This window comes from Meles meles, chromosome 9 (assembly GCF_922984935.1).
Source record: "Meles meles chromosome 9, mMelMel3.1 paternal haplotype, whole genome shotgun sequence".
In the NCBI taxonomy this organism is placed as follows: Eukaryota; Metazoa; Chordata; class Mammalia; order Carnivora; family Mustelidae; genus Meles; species Meles meles.
In genome coordinates, this window is record NC_060074.1 from 97,368,820 (window position 1) to 97,394,060 (window position 25,241).

A 25,241-nucleotide genomic window follows, 5' to 3' on the forward strand; every position below is an offset into this window, starting at 1 on the left:
GGGCCACGGTTCCAGTTGGTCTGCAGCAAGGACCCACCCGCGGATGGCCAAAGACCTACGAGGCATGTGGCCTCGCTTGGAAGGATGAGCAACACCAACCGCAGTGCTTGCTGGAAAATCTGTAACTGGAACAGAATGCAAATGGAGACCAGGCAACAGAGCCATGAGACTGGGAGAGACCACGAGGGCTGGCAGGGCCATGCTAGGCTACGCAGACAAACTGAGGGCAGGGGCAGCTTCAGGACATGTGCTTGAGCTGAGCGGCCGGCTAACACAGGCAAACAGAACCGGTATACAGAGTATAGAAGGCCACCAGACACATCTGCGAGGGACAGCTCCTTATGGACCTGGTTCTTAAATTTCTGCAGAGGTCTCCTTACTGCTTCACATATTTGCTCACAGGTCAACTCCCCTTCTATGAGTCAGCTCAAGTGGATTCCTATTCCTTTTGATGACAGAGTCAAAACTAAAAAGAAACTAAAAAGCTTACTTGTTTAGTGGTAGCCAACAGCCAGACACGTAAACCACGGAGCAGCAGTGTAAACACATTATGTGAGGGCGGACCAAGGGAAGGACACCCACCCCAGTCTCTAGGCTCAAAGAAGCTTTCCTGGATCTAGGGACATCTCAGCTAAGATGGAAGATGAAGCAAGAGTGCATCAGGTGAAAGGGCCAGGGAGAGACGGTGTCCAAGGACCTGGGGAGGCATCAAATGCAGGGACACGCTCCGACTGGAATTTGGAAGTGGGAGGTACTGAGTGGTCAGACTGGAGACCAGGCAGGGCCCAAACCGGAAAGGCCTCCAGCAAGTGCCCTGATGAAGACTTTAATCTTTGAGCAAAGGACACAGGAGAACACTGAATGCTTTTAAGAAGGGAATGGTTAAGGGGCGCCTGGGTGGCTCAGTGGGGTAAAGCCTCTGCCTTCGGCTCAGGTCATGATCCCAGAGTCCTGGGATCGAGCCCCACGTCGGGCTCTCTGCTCCGCGGGGAGCCTTCTTCCTTCTCTCTCTCTGCCTGCCTCTCTGCCTAGTTGTGATTTCTCTCTGTCAAATAAATAAAATTAAAAAAAAAGAAAAGAAAGAAGGGAATGGTTAAGATCAGACTGATGTTCAGGAATCCTCATTTCAGCTGGAAACTGGGACAACTCTAAACCTACACGCTTCTCTTCGGGGACCAACAATATTTTCCAGACACGCTTGGAAAATGTCACCATTACTGCCAACAATGTTCTATACAAAGTGCTAATGAGAATTTCGATCCCAAACCACAGTATCATTCGACAGTGGTATTCAAACGAGGTTGGTAGCTGCTGGGGCTAAAACAAAAGCTGTACCTGCCCTTGAAAATTAGTTCTTTTGACAGTCTGAAACACAGATTCCTCACCTCTTGATTCAGCGTTTTCATGAACATTCTACCTGCTACTCGGATAACTAGAGCATAAAATCAATATCCTCCTCATCATGGATTGCAGGCAGTGTCATTTAGTAGTTAACACAGAAGATACTTAGCTTGTCAGAGCCTCCGTTTCTGTCTGTAAAACTGAAATAAGTGCATCTCTGTTTCACCTCGGTCTTAGTCAGTAAGTTAATATTTGTAGAAAGTCTAGTCTGGTACTCCCGACACCACAGACCATAGTAGGTGCTTAAAAAGTTGGCATTTGCTGTGTAATTCCACACAACTTACACTCAGTATATCTAGGAAAGCAGTATTTCAAAAGCACAGATCTTCTGGAAATGTGTTCTCCGTGGCTTTGAAATGAATGCAGGCATGAGGTGGCGGATCTCCCTAGAGCTCCTCCCTTCTCTCTCTCACTTGTAAGGGGACAGAGATGCTTTTCAAGGACTGCTGATCCTATATTTGTTTCAGATTTTGCTTGGCAAATTTACCAAGCAAATAAGCAGTACAGGTTCCAAGAAAGTAAGCAGAGTCTGAAACAGCTGTGGGCCGGGGTAACAGGACATTTAAAGGGATGCTTAGGGAGACATGCCCCCTTCCTTTCCACGCTCTAAGCACCGTTCTAGTTCCAGACATTCAGAGCCAGAAATTACGGAAACTAGAGACTACAGAGTTGGAGGTGGGGTGGCGTGGACTGAAGAGAAATCACCGGCTGGTAAAATAAACTAGTAAGTCCAGGAAGGCCTGCCATCAAAGCCTGGCCGCTGACTGTGTGGGTCCTTTTCAAAAAGACTTTCAAGGAATAACAATATGTTATGCCAAGAGTTGGCAACCCTTTTCTGCGAAGGACCAGATAGTAAATATTTGAGGCTTGGCAAGCCATACAGTGTCTGCCCCAGCTACGCCACTCTGGATCGTAGCAGGAAAGCAACCACAGACAATAGGGGAATGAGTAGGTGTGGCTGGGTTCCAGTAAAACTTCACTTACAAAAACAGACACAGACCCCTACATTTGCTCTGCTAACAGAGTCTCAATAAGGATCCTTGTTTGTGCGAAGACCCGCTGAAATGACTTTTTGGAGGACACCAATGGGCATTCCTCAGCCCCTATCCCTATCCTTCACCCACCTGGTTAACACCCTTCCGCAAACATCTAGTTCAAGATTCACTTCCGTAAGAAACAGGCCGCGCCCTCCCTTCCCGGGCCAAATCAGAATTTAGGATTTAGTGCTGCCTTCCTGCTCAAATCTCTCCCATGACCATGGGCAGTCCTGTTCTCTCCTGCACATGGCCCGTCACCCCTTCCAGGATGAGGGTGCCGTGGGCAGGTCACTGTCCCCGCCCCATCACCAGGCGCTCCGTAGGTGCTGGCTGACTTCATAAACACACACGTTCTGCCTGCTCCATCTCCCCGACGGACTCTTTGGCTCAGGAAGAACTCAACTGAGCACAGGGACCTGTGCTAGACCCGGTGTTTCCTTCTCTTCCATCTGGCAGCTTGTCAGCTAATCCAACAGGGTTCTCTCCGCCATTCCATTAATTTATGACCAATTTTCTCTCCATGTAGTTACACAGTGATGAGTCTGAATAAACAATGAGGACCAGCAGTGGAGTTAAATGGCTTAAGGCTCTGGCATAGGAGGGATCTGTGAAAGGGGAGAACAGGAAGTGCCAGCCTACCAAGGGAGGGAGGAGCTGCTCCCTGAATCTGACCACCAGTAACCTGACTGCCAGGAAACTGAGCGCGACCCTCCACCACCTCCCACCTCCTGAGGAGTTTCAGCTCGTCTTAGAGGGCAGCTCCCTGTTTCGTTTTCATCACAATGAAGAAAACTCAGTAAATAATGTCTTTATTAGAAGACTTTGCTACCTAGAGAAGAGCCTCCAAGTTAGGGTTGGTTAAAAAACAAAAATCGGGCCCAAAAAGATTAATGTTACTGCTTTTCAGGGGAGACTTAACTTATTGTATATTAAGGCCCTTCAAAAAAAAGACAGGATTCTGCCACAATGTTACTAGAATCTTCTCCCTGCCCTTCACCCAGTTCTTTTTTTTTTTGTAGTGGTCAAAGGGCAAGGGGGAGAAAAGATGTTGACATCAGCAAAGACGCTCAGCACCTTCTGCTGCTCAGGACTCAGTTTTGTTCCTTACCCTCCCCAAACCGGCCCAAGCTGTGTTTCACCAAAAACTTCATCTCTGCACCGACTCTATGGCATTGTCAACCAGGTATTACACAGAGGGCAGACTGCCTCGGTGTGCAAATCCCGTGATTTTATCAGCCACCTGGACCCACACAGTGCAGCAGGGGCTCCAGTACCGGCTTTAATCTAAGAAGTCACTTTTCTTATGATCAGATGCTTTCGACTCAGGAAGGACACATGTGCACGAGGAAGAGAAGTGACAGAGAAGCTCATGAACACACGGAGCGGGGTACTCCCGACAAGTGTGCAGTCAAATTCTCGATACGGAGATCGTCCCCATGGTGACAGAGGGGCAGTGGCAGTCTCTCTTCTTTTTTAAAACATTTTATTTATTTATGTGTGTGAGAGAGAGAGAGAGAGCAGGAGAGGGGCAAAGGAGAAGCAGACTTCCTGCTGAGCAGGGAGCCCGATGCAGTCTCGATCCCAGAATCCAGAGACCATGGCCTGAGCTGAAGGTAGACGCTCAACTGACTGAGCCACCCAGGGGCCCCCGACACACAGAGGATTTTTTACTCACCCTTCCCCCACCTCTGAGGAAGGAAGGAGGCAGCAGGGCGGGCAGAGAGGGCAGAAGCCAGTGGTACAGACGGGCTCAGAGACAATGAGAACAAAAATAAGTGGAAAGGAAACAAAGGTGGGTGATAACTTTCCCTGAAATATTACCTGCCTTTCTACAGGGCGGACACATACACGATCACATTTTATATTAACTGCACCCTCCAGAAAAGGAAGGCAGTTACCTCATCTTATAGCTTGGGAAGGAGAAACTTTAAAATCCCCAGCATCCACCTCCAAACTCAGCCCACGGTCTCCAAGAATGTGCTGCCTGCCGTGCGCTGAAATGTCAAGGCTGGATCCTTGCGACAAGACACAGTCTGTGTCCTCACGGAGCGCACTGCGGCAGGGTGAAGGGACCTGACACAACAGAGCCAGACACACACTGGCTGAGGTCCTCCACCGGACCCCCCAGAAGGCAGGGCGGTGCCCTCCGGGCTGGGGTCCAGCACCCAACATGGCACCTGCCCCAATACCAGCTCCAGATCTTCTTTTTAATGAATGGAATGAACAAGTGTAACAAAGGGGTGAAAAGCTCAAGTTCCAGAGAAGGGGAGAAGGGAGAAAGTGCCACAGAAGAAAGTGCCTCACTAAGAACCACATCATCAAGAATGATGAGTTCTGGAACAACAGAACTCAGAGATTTGCATCCAACACAAGGAAAAATGGCAAGAATATGCGGCAGGGAAAGAAGAGTCATTTCTGATGCAGGGAGTGGACATGGCCTATCCCACGTGAGTTACTGGTGTTCATACCTTACTGGCGTTTCAAAAGACAGGCTTACTCTGGAAGACAGTATGGAGGTTCCTCAAAGTATTGAAAATAGAGCTCCCCTACGACCCAGCAATCACACTACTGGGTATTTACCTCAAAGATACAAATGTAGTGATCCGAAGGGGTACGTGGGCCCAAATGTTTATGGCAGCAATGTCCACAATAGCCAAATGATGGGAAGAACCTAGATGTCCATCAACAGATGAATGGGTAAAGAAGATGTGGTATATATATACAATGGAATACTATGCAGCCATCAAAAACTGAAATCTTGCCATTTGTAATGACATGGATGGAACTAGAGGGTATAATGCTAAGCGAAATAAGTCCACTAGAGAAAGACAATTGTCATATGATTTCACTGATATGAGGAATTTAAGAAACAAAATAGAGGATCATAGGGGAAGGGGGGGAATAAAACAAGATGAAATCAGAGAGGGTGACAAACCATAAAAGACTCTTAAGCACAGGAAACAAACGGAGGGCTGCTGGGTGGGGGTGGGAGATAGGGTAACTGGGTGATAGGCATTAAGGAGGGCATGTGATGTAATGAGAACTGGGTGTTAAATAAGCCTAATGCATCACTGAATTCTACCTCTGAAATTAATACTAGGCTATATGTTTATTAATGGAATTTAACTAAAAAATAAAATGCAAAAAATAAAATAAAAAACAAAAAAATAATAAAAAGACAGGCTTATTGTTTTGTGAGAGCTGATCTGAAAGTGTTATAAGTGACCCGTACTGATGCATTTTCAGTCAAACACAAGATCCACTGGGTACCGTACAAAGATACCTTCATCTTTTAGCTGCCCGCTTCACATGTACACAGAGAGGCTGTCCTGTGTGTCTTTAAGAACGTTATCAACTATTAACTACGTAGCCTCAGGAAACACCTATACTATTTACTTACTTATTTATTTATTTATTTATTTATTTATTTATTTTTTAAAAAGATTTATTTATTTATTTGACTGACAGAGACCACAAGTAGGCAGAGAGGTAGGCAGAGAGAAGTGGAGGCAGGCTCCCCGCTGAGCAGAGAGCCTGATGTGGGGCTCGATCCCAGGACCCCGGGACCATGACCCAAGTCGAAGGCAGAGGCTTTAACCCACTGAGCCACCCAGGTGCCACATATACTAACTATTTAAAGTTAATGCTTACTGCTGAACAAAAGAGATCTAGAAATTTATTTATTTTTAAAGATTTTATTTATCTATTTGAGAGAGAGAGAATGAGAGAGAAGGAGAGAGAGCATGAGAGGGGAGAGGGTCAGAGGGAGAAGCAGACTCTGCGCTGAGCAGGGAGCCCAATGCAGGACTCGATTCTGGGATTCCAGGATCATGACCTGAGCCTAAGACAACTGAGCCACCCAGGTGCCCCAAGATCTAGAAACTTAAAAAAAAAAAAAAATGCTGTAGTCTGGTGTCATCCTTAATCCTAATTGTATCAATGCTTCTGTGTGGCACCCCACGTGAGAAGCCCGAGTCCACAATGGTGGGCAATGATGAAAAAGTGAGGAGGTGGAGGGGAGGGAGGGAGACAGTTACTTCAAAGTGAGAGCTGACCCTACCAAGAAGGGAGCTTCCTTTGTCAAGGTTCGATTTTCCGTGCAGTAACTATAGCAAAGATGACTAGTGTTAGAAATGGCACTTGTTTTCAAGTACAACACAGTACCACAGGCTTGAAGAACAGGACCAGTAACTTTGTATCTAGAACTGAACATGCATCTGATAGGAGAAGGGCGTCTGATTCCCTTCTAGCTACTTTATAGGGATGGGGAGAGAAAAGAAAGAAAGAAAAAAGAAAAAACAGTAGGTGGAAAAAAAAAGTCTCGGAAACCTCACCATGTCCATCGGTCCTCCCCAGGAAGTTTTAGGGAAGGAACTGAGGTCAGTCTCCCGGTCCAGTCCCTTTGCCGGCAGCTTAGATAACCATCTTCAGGAGCGAGGGCTCGATTCCACCCAAAGGCACCCCACACATATTTCCTCTCAAAAGATAAAGGGTCTCCAGTGATTGCGTTTTGTGTGTAGGACAAGGCAGTGTTTCTCTCGGAACACCTGATAGGAACATGCAGCCCCTGTTATCAGATGGCCCCCGCTGAGCGCCCACGTGTGCACGCCACTGGCCCAGCTGTTCTGCGCCAGCTGGGAACAGGCTGCATTCCCGTGCTCAGCCTGGCGACTGGAGACGAGGCTCCTGCCAGCACTTCCATCAGCTGGCCTTGCTTCAGGAGTTAATAGCAATAAATCGGACAGAAATCAGCCATGGTGAAATATAATCTCCCATTAAAAATGACCTCACCAGTCATTCTCAGCTTGGCAAATATTCATTTAGGGCCACTTTACATTTGCATTATAAAGAAAGTGATTTAATCTCTATAACTGAGTCATTCCAGTCCCAGGGTTCATAGGAACAGGAAGCTCTCTGCCCCCAAAAGGAGCTGGGGACCAACAGTGCAATGGGCTCACTCCCTTACAGACCCCAGGGACAGATACTGGGCACCTTGAAAAGAATTGTTTCTATTTTGTTTTTGTTTTGTTTTTTAACCCAGGAAGCTAGAAATACAATCATTGTACTAAAATGTTTTAAGGTTGCAAGGGACTTCTGAAGCCCTATTAGTGAAGTGTTGACTTTTCCTGACTCATAAAACCAAGATTTACAGAAATGAAGTGCTCTATTCATTCACTGATTAAAGGAAGTTCATTAAGCATCTCCCATATATAAAGCATTCTGCACATATCCCCCAGGCCTCTGTCTTCTAAGCAAGATGATTTCCACCACACTGTCTGTAGGTAATTAAAAGGCACACCACTGGGGCGCTTGGGTGGCTCAGTGGGTTGAACATCCAACTCCTGATTTTGGCTGGGGTTGTGATCTCAGAGTCGTGGGATCCAGCTCCACATCTGCTTGCCCTTCTCCTTCTGCTTCTCCCTGAACTCTTTTCTCTTGCTCTTTCTCTCTCAAATAAATAATTAAAATCTTAAAAACAAAACAAAACACACCACCACCATGACCACCACCTTCATGTTCTGCACAGGGAATCTAAGAGTTAACTCTGAAGGATGAAATGACAACTTCTCCTTCCTCTCTATACCTCCAAGGACTTCACGGACTTGCTAATAAGGCTACAGTATTGCCCATGTACAAATACTATGGACATAATGGAAGTCAATGAGAAAATAGTATTCAAGGTAGAGTTTCTCCGTGTACTTTTCAAGAAATGGAACCAACATGTAAAATGAATGAAGCTGTTAAGGACTATGAAAACACAGTAACAGCCAAATAACCCTGGATTATTTATGCTTCCCTTTGTCATACCCTGTCTCACTTTTTTGGAGGGGGGGCAGGATTATCTGCCAAACAAAGCTTTTAAGTCAGCATTAATAAGGTTTTCTCTGTTCTTGGTAAAACAGAATCAATAAGGGGACCTAGCATTACTATTTTCAGTATGAGAGGCAGAACCTATATAAGAATGTCACACAAAGGACTCTGAGAAACAAACTGAGGGTTTTGGAGGGGGTGGGGTGGGGGGTTGGGTGAGCCTGGTTGTGGGTATTAAGGAGGGTACGTATTGCATGGAGCACTGGGGTGGTGCATAGAACAATGAATTTTAGAACACTGAAATAAAATAAAATAAAATTAAACTAAACTAAACTAAAAAAAAAAAAAAAAAGAATGTCACAAATGCATAAATACACACACACACATCCTAGCCCTCCATTCTGGTAAGTCCCCAGGCATTCCCACTGACATAAGCATATCAGGTTTCTAGGAATGTTCGAGGAAAAGAGGGTGGTTATCACACACCTAGGAGCACATATGCAGAGTGGGCAGAAAACCTGCCACTCACCAGAAGAAGAAAGCCGACCGCCATTAGTCATCAGGGAAACAGAGATCAAAACCACAGGGGGATACCACATCAGCATCACCTCTAGTGAAAGAGCAATCATCAAAAACTCACATAGCAACCAGTGTTGGCAAGGATGTGCAGACTTGCTGCTGCAAGTCCCATCCTGCTGATGGGAATCTAAAATGGTGTGGCTACTTTGGGAAACAGTCCAGAAGTTCCTTAAAAAGTTAAAAACAGAGTTACCATCTGACCCAGTAATCCTACTCCTGGGTAGACAACAAAGAGAAATGAAAACATTCTGTCCACACAAAAACTTATACACAAATGTTCACAGTAACATTTTTCAGAAGAGCCCAAAGTGCAGAAAAACTCAAATGTTTATCAACTGATCAGTGGACAGACAAAATGTGTCATACCCATGTGACCCAATATTATTCAGCCATAAAAAGGAAAGACATATTGACTTACGCGACATAGATGAACCGTAAAAACATTAAGCTCAGTGAAAGAAAGCTGTCACGAAAGACCGCATACTATACAGTTTCATGTGTATGAAATGTTTGGAAGAGGCAGCTCTACACAGAGAGAAGTAGATGAGCGATGGCCTAGGGCTGGGGGAAGGAGCGGCTGGGAGGGCGGTGGCGAAAGTGAACGGGTATCTTTCCGAGGTGATAAAAATGTTCTTGAACTGACTGTGGTGACATGGCCCAGAACCCTGTGAATATCCTTAAAGCTCTGGAACGGAACACTTTAAATGGGTGAACTGCATGGTATGTGAATTCTATGTCAATAAAACTCTTCCCAAAACCACACAAAAACAAAAAAATCCTGCCATGGGTTCATTCCACAAAATACTGTATCTACATATGGCATACGTAGGTATCTACATATGTATCTACATATGACAGGGTCTAGAATGCTGTCAGTACCTCCCCGAGAAGTATACACGGGAACACAAAGCCATCTTTACCTTGAGGGAGTCTAGAATGTAACTCAAGCTTGCACAGCTGCCCGCCAGAAAGGGAAGTTAACACACCATGCAAGTTCCAGCGACACAGCCCTCAGAGGCGGCGGCAAGGACAGGAAGAAGCTGGACCTCTCAGCCCATTTGTCACCCTCCCAGCTCTCATCGCCCTTCACACCACTCTAACCAATTTTGAGCTGAGCACCCCACCACCTTGTTAGGGCCTCTCTTGCAGCTCAGTGAGGGAAGGGCCGCGAGGGGGCAGGCCTGGACTGCTTGCTAGTGGGTTATCCTGTGAAAGAGAAACCATCCTGTCTCCTCTGAGCACTGTCGTCATGGGTCTCTTTGTTACAGCAGCCTAGTTTGTACCTGAAGTCATCAGCAGCCAAGCGGGATTCCAGCTGGGCTTTAAAGGACAACTAGGAATATTCAGGAGGGAATGTGAGTGCTAAGCACACAGAACAGGAAGAGTAACAGCCAGCACAGACACAGTACCCACCATGCCCTCCTTCTGTAATTCATTCCCATACATTGTGTCACACACCATCCTCCCAGGAACCCCAAGCAATAAAGGCATGATATCCCCATTTCACAGTAGAAGACACTGAGGCTCAGAGAGATTAAGTAACCCGGCCAAGGTCACAGAATAAATCAGCCCTTCTTGACCCTCTCTGCACATTAAAGTCACTTGGAGAGCTTTTAAAAAGGTACCCCACCCTCCTGAGATTCTGACTTAAATGGTCTGGCAAATGGTTCAGCCACTATTCCTTGTCATGCTCCTCTCACCTCAGGTGATCCTGACCGGCAGCCACCTGGAGAAACCAGTAAACAGTAAACATTAAAATAAGGTAGGGACACTGAAGAAGAGGAAAGGCCAGAAATGCAAAGCAAGTTGTTTTTTTGTTTTTTTTTTTAATCTCATACTCCAACTCCCAGAGTCTTCTACTGAGAAAGCAAATCCACCGCCCAGTGACTAAGCGTAACCAATCAGTCATCAATGTCTGAGATAGTGGGGAGGGGACAGGGGGGCCAAGTTGGCCAAAGCAGAGGACTCGGGGTAAGAAATCAGGTTGGAAAGGTAAGCTGGAATGTCAGGCTACAAAATCCTGAATTCCGGCTTAGCCGAACACAGTTTGTCACTGCAGGAAACAGTAGAGTGACTGGGTAGAATGGCATGGGGAGGGAACTGAGAGTCTCTGAGTAGTAGAGGCTGAAAAATAGGAAATCAAAAGAGGAAAGAAAAAAAAAAAAAAGAGGGCGCCAGCCACAGCTGAAGGATAGGTTTGCCCACACGCACTTTAAAAGATGCTGCTGCATAATGTCTTCATGAATAGAGTTTATAGCTAAAGTAAGTCATCAAGGAGTCAAAACGTGTGTTTCACTGGTCAGGAAGCTCAAGATATTTTCCAGTACAGGGTCCATGAAGACAGTTGTCCATGTTCATTCAACCCCTTCTTTTTGTTGATAGCAGCTTCTAATGTCTTTCTTAAATTGCCTTTGAAAATGCCATTTCATTTAACTAAACTTTCACTGGTGCCTACTTTGTAAGTTAGTGGTAAATCCTTTGCAGATTTTCACATGTATTTCCAAGAGGACAGTGCATCAGGCTCGAAAGTTATTTATAAAGCTCTAACAACCTGTCCTCTCCAATCTTCAAAGAGTAGATCATTCCTCTCACAAAATGCCATCTCCCTCATGGCCGCCATGCTGGATGCCCTCTTAACTGTGAGCTAACCTGGTCCTGGAAGTGGCACAGTTAAACTTTCCAAGACAGAGCTGCACTCCCAGGCACTGATATTTTCAAGCACGTGACCACGCCCAGCCCCAGCCTGGGAAATGGTAGAAAAGGGGAGTAAAGACTATACTGTAGAGGGCGGGGCTGGAAGGGTCGTCTAAGAGATTTTGTAGCACGGATTATCCCTCTGCAACTGGCCACCTGGACAACCTGGCCAAATTACCAAACCATCCTGAGTCTACGTTTCCTCATGCACTAAATACAGTCAGCAAAACCTCTCCAACAGGGTTACCATTTCTGTGCTACATACCAAGCCTGGTGTTCATCTACGGCTTCGTGTCACCCTCAGAATGACCTTGGAAATCCAACGTGGAATGCTGAGGGCAATAAAGCCCTGAGAAAGAGAGACTCCTCCAACACACTGAAATATCCCACACCAGCTCTCATTCGTGCCATTTGTCCATTGCGTACACTTGTCCTACTGTCTGTATAAGCTTGGTTTCTGTGTTGCCCTTCTCTGATTCATTTTATGTCACAATGTTTGGGAGAGTGTGAGATACAACTCAGTGATTAAAATGGTTTGGATTTATGGAAGGAAAAAATTCAAGTCTTTTTAAATAAACAGCACAACAGCATATACTATATATCCTAATAGCTCTGGGATTAGAAAATAAAACTGAGTTTGCAATATGATTTGGATAATCAAAGTTCTTTTTACGCATAAATTTACATGTATTCATTTCTATGTAAATGTCATATTCTGTAAGTTTATACTTAATTTCTGCTATCATTTTTTGTGCAAAAAAAAGTCAGCATTTTAAGTAGCAATATAAGGGACAGAAAATATTACACATGGGTATGATATACAAATCTAGTTATAATAAATGGGCATAATAGTCACTAAATTGGGAGAATGCTAGTTTTAGATATCAAAAACAATAGAAAAAAAAAGAAAGAGTTACACTGGTGTCATATTCCCAGAAAAAAAAAATTTCTGTATATATTATTTTTCAAAATAAGATACAGTACTGACAGGTTCTGGTGCATCCTCGGTTGTCAATTTATATTTAAGAAAATATACTGGGAAGTCAGTGGCAGTCATTAAAAATTCAAGATAATACTTGCAAAACTGCATCAGATTCTCAAGCTGGGGGCCCAAGGCGATTTTTACACCTATTCTTTTTCCAATAAGCAAGGTAGGGCACAGCCTTAACTTGTCCTCTTGTCACACAAGGTTTCCTGGGAGAGGAAAAGGAACATAATGCACCATCTCCAGCAACAGCAGCTTGCTCCTGGGATGGGAGCACACGCCCCTCTCTTCATCCTCTCCAACTACAAGCGATTCCATTTTTATTCTACAACAGTTGACTAAGGCACACACATTTCTGACTATTTCTCTCAAACTGCCAAAGATGCTAGGAGTTTGGATTTTGTTAGGAAACTAAGAGAAATACATACACAGTTTGTGTGTGTGTTTCTTTGTTGAAACTGAAGAAGGGAAAAAAATACAGAGTTAATAACTGGGGGAGATGCGCTAGGTTTTAACTGTACAAACTGTCAAATATAGGTGTGTTCTTTTCACATCACACAATGCCTCTTTTTTGAATCACCTGGCACAAACCTTTATGCAGCTGCTGGTGAAGGACAGAGATTCTAATTGGCCACCCAATCTACAGGCAACAATGAAGTATTTTGATTATTCTTTTCATAGGAGATCAAGATAAATTTTTCTTTTCACTTTCTCATCTGAACCATGATTTCATTTTTTTTTTTTTTTTTTTTGGTGGCTTGGTTATAGCCTCCCTTCTCCCATTTTAGCATGGAAAAATAAACTGTAAGTTAATTTGGAATGAAGATGATACTCTGATAATAAGTTTTTGGTACTAGAAAAAGAAACTGAAAATCAGAAAAAGAAGCTAAAGTCCCAGAAGACTGAGAACACCCACAAGTACATCAAACTCTTGGGTGTAAGCTTAAAGAAAGGATGAGAGCTGCTTAATTTTCAGATCTCATTTGATTTATCCAAAGTTGCATGAAATCTATTAGCCCACTGGCATGAAACCTACATGCTATGTGTGCTAGATTTGTGCTTGCTAGGGATGTCTCTCGCAAACCAGGCTGTCCTATAACTTAATTCCTTTTAGCTCTCCTAGCCCCTATAGCAGGTTTTTCTTCCTGTGGAAAGGAAACATGCGTGGTGTTGAGACCATGTAAATTTGGACACTGATACATTGCTTACGAAGTTGAGAGAGTCATGTACATATTCTTAAATGTTGTGTCACCCTGAAATGTTATTCACCTACTCAAGAGCAAAAGCTAGTAAATACGTGAATGCAGGTTCCTTCCAGTATGAAACAAAAAGGTTTTGAAATGACTGGGAATTTGTTTCAGGAAGTGGTCTGTTCCTAGACTGGCATTTAGTTTTTAAGTCAGTTCTTGGAGGGTCTTCGTCTGCTGGTGGTGGGATTCCTACCTGAAGATCTCCTTTGGAAGACCTATCCCACCATGCCAGTACCCCAAACGAACTTCACTCACTCACTTGCTTCCCCCCCTCAGCCCCACACCATAATGACCAGGGCAGAGAGAGAGCACATTCTCCCTGCCAACCTAGAAATGGTGGTTACTGTCTTCAAAGCAAGAAGGAGCTGCCATAAATACCAATGGGCAGGAGGAAGACAGAGCAGTGATAAGAAATACTTCCAACTGTTTCCAGGCCAGGGCAGACAGTTCAGCTCTCCTACTTCGGCAAAAAAATATGTGATCAATTTAATTTGGGAGTCTTTATAAAACAAAGCTGAGAAATTATATGTTAGTGGCAATAGCAGAGAAACTAATGCTGGCATAATCTTCCTACAGATAATACTTTTAAGACAATGAAGAGAAGGAGAAGGGGCAGACAGTAGAAGGAATTTGATCATGAAAGAGAACTGTACTGCACTGGATGAGATCCACATTTATATGGTTTTGCCCATGATGGGGTCTGTCTGGTGGTGGGAGGTGACGAGAATGTAAGCAAAAGGCTATAGGCTTAGAATTAAGTTTGGGCAATCAGGGTAGGATAGTTCTAAAGAGAGGAAACCAAATAAGAGGAGCCCTTAAATCTGCTTATAAACTACCCTGAAATCTTTGAGTGACCCCATAACTGAGCATTTAGAGGAGAGACTCCATGGCAAGCTCAAAAGGTATTCAGAGATTGAGCTGCTGTTCCCGGCAGGGGAGTCTGAATTCAAATCCTAATAACGCAGAGAGGTTTGGTTAACATTTCAGGTCTTCTGATGAAACCCCAGAAAGTTCTCCCATCAGCCATAGGATTTAATTCTTCCTAGGACTAGGACAAAAACTGAAAGACACACCCAACAAACTATAAAATCAAGTCTTGGTAAGCTCAAGGTGGTTAAGTCAATAATTTAACTACCAGCTAGAACAAAAATCAATACTCTTCAGAGGAAGATAACAGAATAGAGACACTCTACAATGTATCATTACCATATCCAATATATAATAATTATACAGGTAGAAATGAAAATGTGTACCAAAGTCAAGAAAAGTAATAAATAAAAATATACCCAAGATGATTTAATGTGGCAATTGACAAAGAAAATAAAGAAGCTATTATAAATATGACTAAAACAAGGAAAGAACACATTAAAAAAAGAAATTTCAGAACTGAAAATTTCATCATCTACAATGAAAAATTCACAGACTAGAATTAACTAAAGTTTGGAGATGCAAAAAAAGGATCAATGAATTTGAAAAAATGGAAATTATTCAAGACTGAGGAGAAAAATGAGCAAAGTGGGACAACATCATGTAGGCTAAACTCTGTTTAAATGCATGCCCAGAGGTAGAAAAGAGAGAAAATGAGGAAGTAAAGAAATAATGGTCAAACATTTTCCAAATGTGGTGAAAAATATTAACTTCAGATCCAGTATCTCAGTGAACCAACAGCAACAGAAAGACAAAAACAATTAAATTTCTCAGCATCACACTGCTAAAAAGCCAAAGATAAAATGTTGAAAGCAGCCAGAGAAAAATGAGACACATTACATAAAAGGATACAAAGACAGAAATGTCACCTGACTTCTTATCAGAAAAAGATGAAGGCTAGAAAATAAAGAAACAGTATTTTTGAAGTGTTTAAGAAAACTATGTTCAACCTAGAATATTCAACCACCATTCTGTATCTTTGTCCTTGAAAAATGCTGGCCCCCTAAAAAGCCATTTTCAGATAAGTAAATGAGAGAATTCACCGCCAGCAAGCAGTCCTGCGTGGCAAGAAAGAAAAATGTTCTCCACTCTGTAAGGGAAATACCTTCCAACAGAAACTTAGAACTGGAGAAACAATGAAAAGCATCATAAATGTTAATATGGGGTAAATATAAAAGACTATCATTTTTTTCCTTCCCTACTTTCTTTATCAACTGACTATCTAATGTGAAAGTCAACTGGGTGTCATGAGGTTTAAAATATTTGTAGATGTCAATTATTAAACAACAGTAAAAAGGATACAGGATTAATGGAATTAAGTATAAAATTTGAAATATTATCCCAAGGTAGACTATGATAAATTGAAAAAGTGTATTGAAACCTCTAAAACAGGGGATAGCAAGCTACAGCTCAGAGGCCCTATCTGGCTCACTGCTTGTTTTTGTATAAGCTTTATTGAAAGAAAGCCATGCTGTTCATTTATGCATCATCTACGGACCCTTCTGTACTACAACTGCCTTATGCAAAAAGTTTGTCAACTCTTCCTATAGAGTCCTTTGGTCAGTCTTACTATTGACAGATTTTTTTTTTTTTTTTTAATCTGGGGATTTGGAGTAGTGATGATTTACTTCCATCCAAATCTGTTTCATTTCAAGGCAAAGGGCCTCAGCTTCTATAGAACATCTACATCTCCAGGTCAGAGGCAACATTCACAAACACAAGGGTGTCACTCTGCCATCATGGGCTCTGGTCTGTATTTGTGGGTTCTAGTAGGTTCTTACTTACCCTCGCTTCTTGGCTGCTGGGCTGTGGATTTCAAGCTCCAGCGTCAGACACAAAGATTTACAGAACCTGTCAAACCAGCTCTCACTACTGGGTAAGGTCAAAGTTCTTTAATGAATCCCCTAATATACACAATGATGTGTGCATGTAGGTGCATACCTGCCCCCAACACGCATCCCCTCCAAGTGTTCTACCTCTCTGATTTAATCCTGACTCAGAGACAAATTAACAAAGCCAAAGATGGTTCCTGGAAAAGATGAATAGAGTATACAACCCCTAGCAAGAGTGATCATGAAAAACAGAGACTATAGGAGAGCAATATTAGCAATTAAAAGAGGGATGTTACTACAAGTCTGACAGATGTTAAAAGAATAAGAGAAAATTATGAACAGCTTATGGGAATATAGACTACTACTTAGAAGAAATGATGGGCTTGTGTATTTCTGGCAGCATTATTCATATTAGTCCAAACTGGAAATGACTCACATGTCCATTATCAAGAAAATGGATAAATCAATTATGTTATATTCACAAAGCAGAATATTATTCCGTGATTTAAAAAAAAAACAAAACTCTACACGACCATGGCTGAATCTCAAAAATACTATGCTGAAAGAAGCCAGACACAACAAAATGTTTGTACTATGAGATTTCATTTTTATGAAGCTCAAGAACAGGCAAGATTAATCTATGGTGATAGAAATCCGAACAAGGACTGCCTATGGGAGGATGGGGACTGAAGAGAAGGAGGCATGAGGGAACATTCTGGGGTGATGAATATGTTCGGTATCTTGCCTGCAGTGCTGGTTTATGGATGCACGCATTTATCAAAACTCATCAAATGGCACACTTAAGATCTGTGCCTTGCATTACACGTAATTTTGCTCTCATATAAAAATTAAGCGAAGTTTCTGTAAAAATGTATGCTGTTGCTGTGATTGAGGAATACAGATGAAGGAACATTATTTTTCTTTATTAATCTTCATTTATTAACCCTTTGCCAACCACCTTCTGAAGGAGGAAAGGCTTATCCTCCAATATACAACTGAGGCACCTCAAATAATAATACCTTCAGTGGGCACCGTATTACCTGCTTCGCTGTGGGGTGACTGTGCTGGAGCCTCCCTCAATATACACCAGTTACAAAAGCACAGAGAGAACAGACATTCAGTCTTTATTCTGGAAACTGTCATCTCAGAGTTAAGTATAATCTGTTGGTAAAGTGTTTTTCTCAATTACGGACTGCATCTAGGTGTCCCTTATTTGGAGTGGGCTCGTTAATGGAGTATTTATAGTGCTGGGCCTGAAGCTGAACAGGGGTTTAAATGTCAGCCTTTGCTCTAAAATGCAGCCGCATGTGTGGAGAAAGAGTCAGCAGTCCTGGGACATGATCACCCGAAAGACACTTAGAGAGGCAAGGCTGTGATTTCACTCCTCCCTGTCTGTAGCCTTAGCTAGAAATCACTTGACTTCAATTTGTAAAATGCAACCCTGATTTCTCAGCCTGTCTGTAGTATGTGGCTTTCTTCCTTTCAAACTAAGCTCCTAAATAAGTACTGACAAAGCGAGGGAAATAGGAGTAATTAGGAATTTTTCCTTTTTTCAGCAATCATACAGAGGTTAACCAAAGGGTCAGGGAATAGTTTCCTGCAAAAGTCACAGTGAACAACCAATACTGTGAGGAATTAATCTCACTTTACTTCCAGTCTATTCACTAGAACACAGATGCTCAATTAAAAGTGACTTCTGCTTCATAACTGCAGATCAAATGGTAATCGTTATACATCACATCACCAAGAGAAAGGATAAGAACCGTATATCATTTCAACAGATGCAGAAAAAGCATTTGATAAAGTATAACATCCATTCATAATAAAAACCCTCAACAAAGTAGGGAATGTATCGTAACATAAAAAAGGCCATCCATGAAAAACCCACAGCTAACATCATTTCCAATGGTGAAAAACCAAGTTTTTCCCTTAAGATCAGGAAAAAGACAATGATGTACACTATCACCACTTTTATTCAACAGAGTACTGAAGTCCTAGCCACAGCAATCAGACAATAAAAAGGAATAAAAGGCAGCCAAACTGGTAAGAAGACCCTATATAAAGAAAACCCTGAAGACTACACCAAAAACTACTAGAATGGGGGCACCTGGGTGGTGTAATTGTTTAGGTGTCTGACTGGTTTCGGCTCAGGTCACAATGTTGGGGTCCTGAGACTAAGCCCCACTTTGGGCTCCTCACTCAGCGCAAAGTCTGCTTGGGATTCTCTGTCCCTCTCCCTCCGCCCCTCTCCCCTTCTGAAATAAATAAATCTTAAAAAAAAAAACAAAAACCAACAACAAAAAACCAAAACAACTCTACTAGAACTGATCAATGAATTTGGTAGGGTTGTGATACAAAATCCATGTACAAAAATTCCTGGCATTTGTATACATTAACAATGAAGTAGCAGAAACAGAAGTTAAGAAAACAATCCCACTTACAATTCCACCAAAAAGAATAAAATTACCTTAAACTTAACCAAGAAGGAGAAAGACCTGTACTCTGAAAACTGCAAAATACTGAAGAAAGAAATTGAAGACAACCCAAACACATGGAAAGATACTCCATGTTCATGAGTTGGAAGAACAAATATTGTTAAAATGTCCATACTACCGAAAGATACCCACAGATTTAATGCAATCCCTATCAAAACACCAGAAGTACTTTTCACATAACTACAACAAATAATCCTAAGGTTTGTATGGAGCCAAACAAGACCCAAATAGCCAAAGCAATCTTGAAAAAGAAGAGGTATCACAATCACATATCTCAAGATACACTACACAGAGCTACAGTAATCAAAACAATATGGTACTGGCAAAAAAAAACACACAGATGGATGGAGCAGAATAGAAAGCTGAGAAATGAACCCACAATTATATGATCAATTTACCTATGACAAGGAAGCAAGGATGAAACTGGACCACTTCTTAAACCATCTACAAAAATAAACTCAAAACGGATTAACGACCTAAATGTGAGACCTTAAAATCATAAAAATCCTCAAAGAGAACACAGAACACACACAGAAATTTCTCTGACATCAACCATAGCAATATTTTTCTAGATATGCCTCCTCAGGCAAGGGAAACAAAAACAAAAATAAACAATTGGGGCTACATCAAAATAAAAAGTTTTTGCACAGTGAAGGAAACCATCATCATTAACAACAACAACAACAGAAAAAGACAAACTACTGAATGGGAGAAGATATTTGCAAATGATACATCCCATAAGGGGTTAATCTTCAAAACATATAAAGAACTTACACAACAACATACAAAAAATAATCCAATTGAAAAATGGGTAGAAGACATGAACAGACATTTATTTCTCCAAAGACATCCAGATGGCCAACAGACATCTGAAAAGATGCTCAACATCACTCATCACCAGGGAAAGGCAAATCAAAACCACAATGAGCTATCACTCACACTTGCCTGAATGGCTAGTTTCAGAAAGACAAGAAAAAAGTGTTTTATATATATATAAAACACACACACATATATATATACACAATATACTAATACATGTTATATATATTGCACTATGCATATGTTACACACACACACACACACACACACACACACACACACACTACTCAGCCATAAAAAAGAATGAAACCTTGCCAACTGCAACAACACAGACGGATCTAGAGAGTATGATGCTAAGTGAAATAAGTCAGTCAGGGAAAGAAAAATACCATATGATTTCACTTATATGTGGAATTTAAAACAAGACAAATGAACAAAGAACAAAAGAGACAAACCAAAAAAATATACTTGTAAATAGAACAAACTGAAGGTTAGTTACCATAGGGAAGATAGGTGGGGGGGAGTGGATGAAACAGGTGATGGGGAGTAAGAGAACACTTGCAGTGATGAGCACTGTGTAATGAACGCAACTGTTGAATCACTGCACTGTACAATGGAAACTTACAGAGTGCTGTCTGTTTATACTAGAATTTTCTTTAAAAAAGAATTTAAATGATAATAAGATATAAAAGTAAAAGCCAGGATTCCAGCAGCATAAAAAATAAATGTCTCATTTCCCAGAATGAAACTCCCTAGAATCTCAAGAGTAAGACAGGATATTATAAAAGATAATAAAAATTTTATAAAATAATCACTAATGATTTCTGTAGCTATCTAACAACAATTGCATGATACCAAAGGAGCGATATTCCCGAGTGCCATGAATGGCAAAAGGAAAGGCTGGGGGGAGTATGCTGAGAAGAGACAAGGTTTATGCGTCCCAGGGGTGAGTGCCTGCTGCATGAAGGGGACACGGCCCAAGGACGTTTTTGGTCCCACCAAATGGGGTTAAAGAAAGAGAGCTTTGGAGAGGAAACTTTTTAAATGGAGCCTGTACATACCCAGTCTGAAATTCTTAATAAAAGATGAGAAGAGAAGGGATAAATATTAGATGTTTATCTAAATATTATCTCAATGCTAGATAAGAGAGGGAAATAATTTCTACGAATTCTTTTAGCTTTTCCTCCTCTTTGGCTTGGCCCTACCACTATGTAATTGGAACGGAGTGTAAAGCTATCCTTATCAATACTTGTAGCTCATCAGCAGAAATAAGATCCTGAGGCAGATGTACCCCCATTTTTAAAAATCAAATCAAATCAAAGAGCTCCAGGAGTTTACATATAAATCTTGTTTCCATCTATTCAACTTAATCAAGGTCATGCAAGTAACTTTCAAAATCCAACCCTGCCTGCAGGTCTAACTCAAACTCTCCCTTTTATGTGAAACTTTGCAAGAATACTTCAGCTCAAATAGATACCTGCAGGCAGCCTGTGAACTTTGATAAAAATTTCAGTCTGTACTGCACCATCTAAAACCCTATCCTGTGTTCACTTTGTCCTCTAGTTGGCATGTGTTTGTGTGTGCACATGAGCATAACTCAAAAACACTGCAAAGTCCTTAAGACTAAATTCTGCAAGGTTAGTGGCCATGTATCAGTCTACTTTTGTATTCCCCAGAATAACAGAACAACAATGGCTCCAACCATTGATAAGAGTTTTTGTGAATTAAAGATGATGACGGCAGTGCTGCTACCGGGGAAGGTCAAATATGACCCCCAAGGGAGAAAAAGAAATGACAAGCTCATGTTTTTCCGGGCAAGATGGAAAACTGCTGTCAAAAGGACCTGGGTAAAAGTATTATTCTCAAATGAGGACATTGTTCTTTCAGAGAAAAGGGAAAGAATCATTTTTTAAATGTCAGTCTCATTCTATTCTTCTTCCGCCTTCTTCATTTAGAGGAAGCTCAAATTTTAACCTGTATTCACACTTGTTGCCTTGCCGACATCTCGGCTTTTACACATTAGACCCAACTACCCCCAATTTCAGCCAGTGGTCCCTGTGAACCAAACACAAATAGCCCCCATCCACACATGAACACTCAACCAACCATGACCAGCTTCAAGGATAACCATCCCTTCCCTAGTCCCGTCCCAGATTTGGTTCTTTGGTGTACTTCTGGTAACATCTCATCGAAACACACTCCAAGGGACCATCCAGACTCGGCCATGATCCTGAATTTATGTCACAATTAAAAGAGCTTCCAAGATCTGGAAACCCAGAAATTTATTTTGTTGATGTTAGATTTTGATAAGCAAGGATTTGTAACAACAGAATTTGATTTGCATGATGTCCAGTTCCCTTATAAATAGCTCTACAATTCTCTGAACTTTATTACGGCTGGTGGAAAAAAATATGGACAAGATTTACTGCAAATGGAAATAGTATTCTAATGCTACATTTCAATTATATTATTTATACAAAGAATTCAACATTAAAGACATACACATTTATACTCTAAAATAGTAGCTTACACGAACTTAAACAATTTGGCTCAACAGAAAATGAGACTCAAGGACTTGATGGCTTTATTATAACCTAGATTATTTTTTCTAAGTCGTTACTAGAAAAAATTTGCTAAACTTGCCTTTTCCTGATAGGGGAAAAGCATTCAGTTCTTCTCTATTCAGTATGATGTTACCTGTAGGTTTTTTCCTACTATGCTGAGAATTTTTTTCATTAGTTAATGTTGAATTTTCTCCCATACTTTTCTAAATCTATTAAAATGATACCTGATCTCTATCCTTTGTTACATTAATATAGTATATTATATTAATAATTACTGAATGTTTAACCAACCTTGCATTCATGAGATAAATTTCATTTAGGCATGATATATAAATCTTTTCATATGTTGCAGGATTTGGCATTTTTGGATTTTAAGAATTATTGTCTGTGTTCACAGGAGTCCATAATTTGTAGTTAGATTTATTTGTGATGTCTTTATCTAACAAGGTAATACTGGATTCGCAGAATGTGTTAATTCCCTCTTCCTCTAGTTAATGAAATAATTTGTGAAGGACTGGTATTGTTTCCACTTTAAATATTTGAGAGAGTTCACAAATGAAGCCATGTAAGCCTGGATTTTTCTTTGTAGGGAGAGTTTTCAGTACTAATTCAATTTCATTATTTGTTATTGAGTTATTCAGTTTTGAGTCAGTATGGATTACTTGTGACTTTCTAGAAATTTGTCCATCTCATCAAAATTGTCTCATACGATGGCATAAACTTATTCATAGTATTCCCTTATAATCTTTTTTTCCTGTAAGGTCATTAGTGATGTTCCCTTTTCACTCATTATTTTGGTAGCCTTTTCTCCTTTTCCACCAGTTTAGCTAAAAGGTTTGTCAATTTTCTTGATCTTTCTGAAAAAACAACTTTTAGTTGCACTGTTTTCCTCTATCGTTTTGATTTCTATTTCAAAGATTTCCACTCTATATTACTTCTTGAGTCCTACTTGCTTTGAGTTTATTTTGTTCTTCCTTTTCTTATTTCTTAGTGTAGAGGCTTACTTTATCAATCAGAACCTTTCTTCTTTCCAATACAAATGTTCAAATTTATACATCAAAATACGTGTTTTTGTTTGTTTTTTAAATATTTTTTTATTATATTATGTTAGTCACTCTGTGTTTTAAACCCAATAATATTACAGTTATTTTTAAGAGAATCTTAAACAAGTTCAGGGAAGGAAAAACATACCCAGGTCTATCCATAATCTTTTATATTTACCCACATATTTACCTTCTCTGGTGCTCTTTACTTCTTTGTGTGGATTCAAGTTCATTTGTCATGGTGTCATTTTCTTCTAGCATAAAAGAACTATCCTTTAGTTTCTCGTGTAAGGTGGATTTATTTCACAACAAATCCGAGTCTTCATTTGTCTGAGCATGTTTTCCCCTTGCCTTCATTCTTGAAAGACAGTTTTGCTGGAAGTAGAATTTGCTGGGTTTTCTCTTTCAGCACTTTGTACGACACTAATTTCTAGTTACCATTGTTTCTGACGGGATGTGTTGTTTTCTCTTATTGCTTTCAAAATTTTCTCTTTGTCTTTCAACAGTCTAACTATGATGTGTTTATATGTGAATCTCCTTGTGTTTTACTACTCTGGGTTTATTAAGTGTTTTCGTCTTTATCAAATCTGTAGGCTTTCAGCCATTATTTTTTCAAATGATTTTTCTGCTCCTTTTTTTCCTCTTTTCTTCTGAGGTCCATAGTATATTAGTATGCTTGGACTCATGCTGGTCTCAGAGACTCTATTTTTCATCATTCCTTTTATACTCCATTCTTCAGATTGGATTATTTCTATTCATATTCTGGTCCACTCGTTATTTCTTTTCACATTTCAAATATTGTCATGGGTCCATTTGGTGAATTTTTTTCATTTCAGTTATTTCACTGTTGAACTCCTGAATTTTCACTGGGTTCTTTTTATACTTTGTCATGATTTTCTAACTATTATGTCATCATCATCATACCTTCCTTGAATTTTTAAAACACAGCTTCCTATAGTTCTCCTAAAAGGTGTTTTCAAGTCTCTGCTAACTTCAAGCTCTCAGTCCACTGACAGACAGTGTCTAGTAACTGCTTCCCCCCCACCCCCCTCCCAGGGGACAACACTTCCTGTTTCTTTGCAGGTCTCAAATTTTTGCTAAAATTAGGTATTTTGGATATATATGACAGCAGTTGTGATTTCTGATTCTTACTTCACCCCAAGAGTTGTTGATATTTTTTCGTTTGTTTAGTAATTTACCTAGACTAAACCTGTGGAATGGGTTTCCTCCATGGTATTTGGCCATTGAGACAGATGTATGTGCTCAAGTTTGTTTTTTAATTCTTGGTTTTTAAAATGATTAAGCCTAGAATTTTCGGGATCACCCCTGTGTCTGCACAGCTTAGAAGTCAACCAGTATTGGGTCTGAGATTGGTTTGTCAGTAGCACATTCAATATTCAGCAATATTTAAATCTATCTGGGCTTTTATTTTCTGCCTTGGCTGCTTGTGTTTCCTCTGTATGTGTACATAAGTTCAAAGTCATCTAAGGACGAGTAGACAGGGTAAGCCCTCGCTTTCTCTTCTGCACAAATTAGTGAAGAGCTTACAAAAGATACTTAGGCCTGTCTTCTTTCCTAAATCTCCATACTAAGTATCTGGCTAGTCTTCTGGTTCACTGGTTACCCTAAACCAGAAAGCAACCTCAATCTAGCTAAGCCAGAGGTATTCCCATTTGTTTCCCAAGATCACTATCTGTTACTGACTAGACATGGGATTTTGGTATTCTCTACTCCAAATAAATGAATCTGCTGGCTTTCTCAGCTCTGCTAGAAAGTACTCTGCTGAGCTGGGGTCAAGAATAGC

General features: G+C 41.1%; 1 protein-coding gene across 3 annotated transcripts in view; it reads right to left on the minus strand.

Annotated features, from left to right (window-relative positions):
* MGAT5 (alpha-1,6-mannosylglycoprotein 6-beta-N-acetylglucosaminyltransferase) overlaps window positions 1-25,241 on the minus strand; it is a 339,352-nt gene that overhangs the window by 144,150 nt on the left and 169,961 nt on the right. The gene's annotated exons all lie outside the window — the stretch shown is intronic.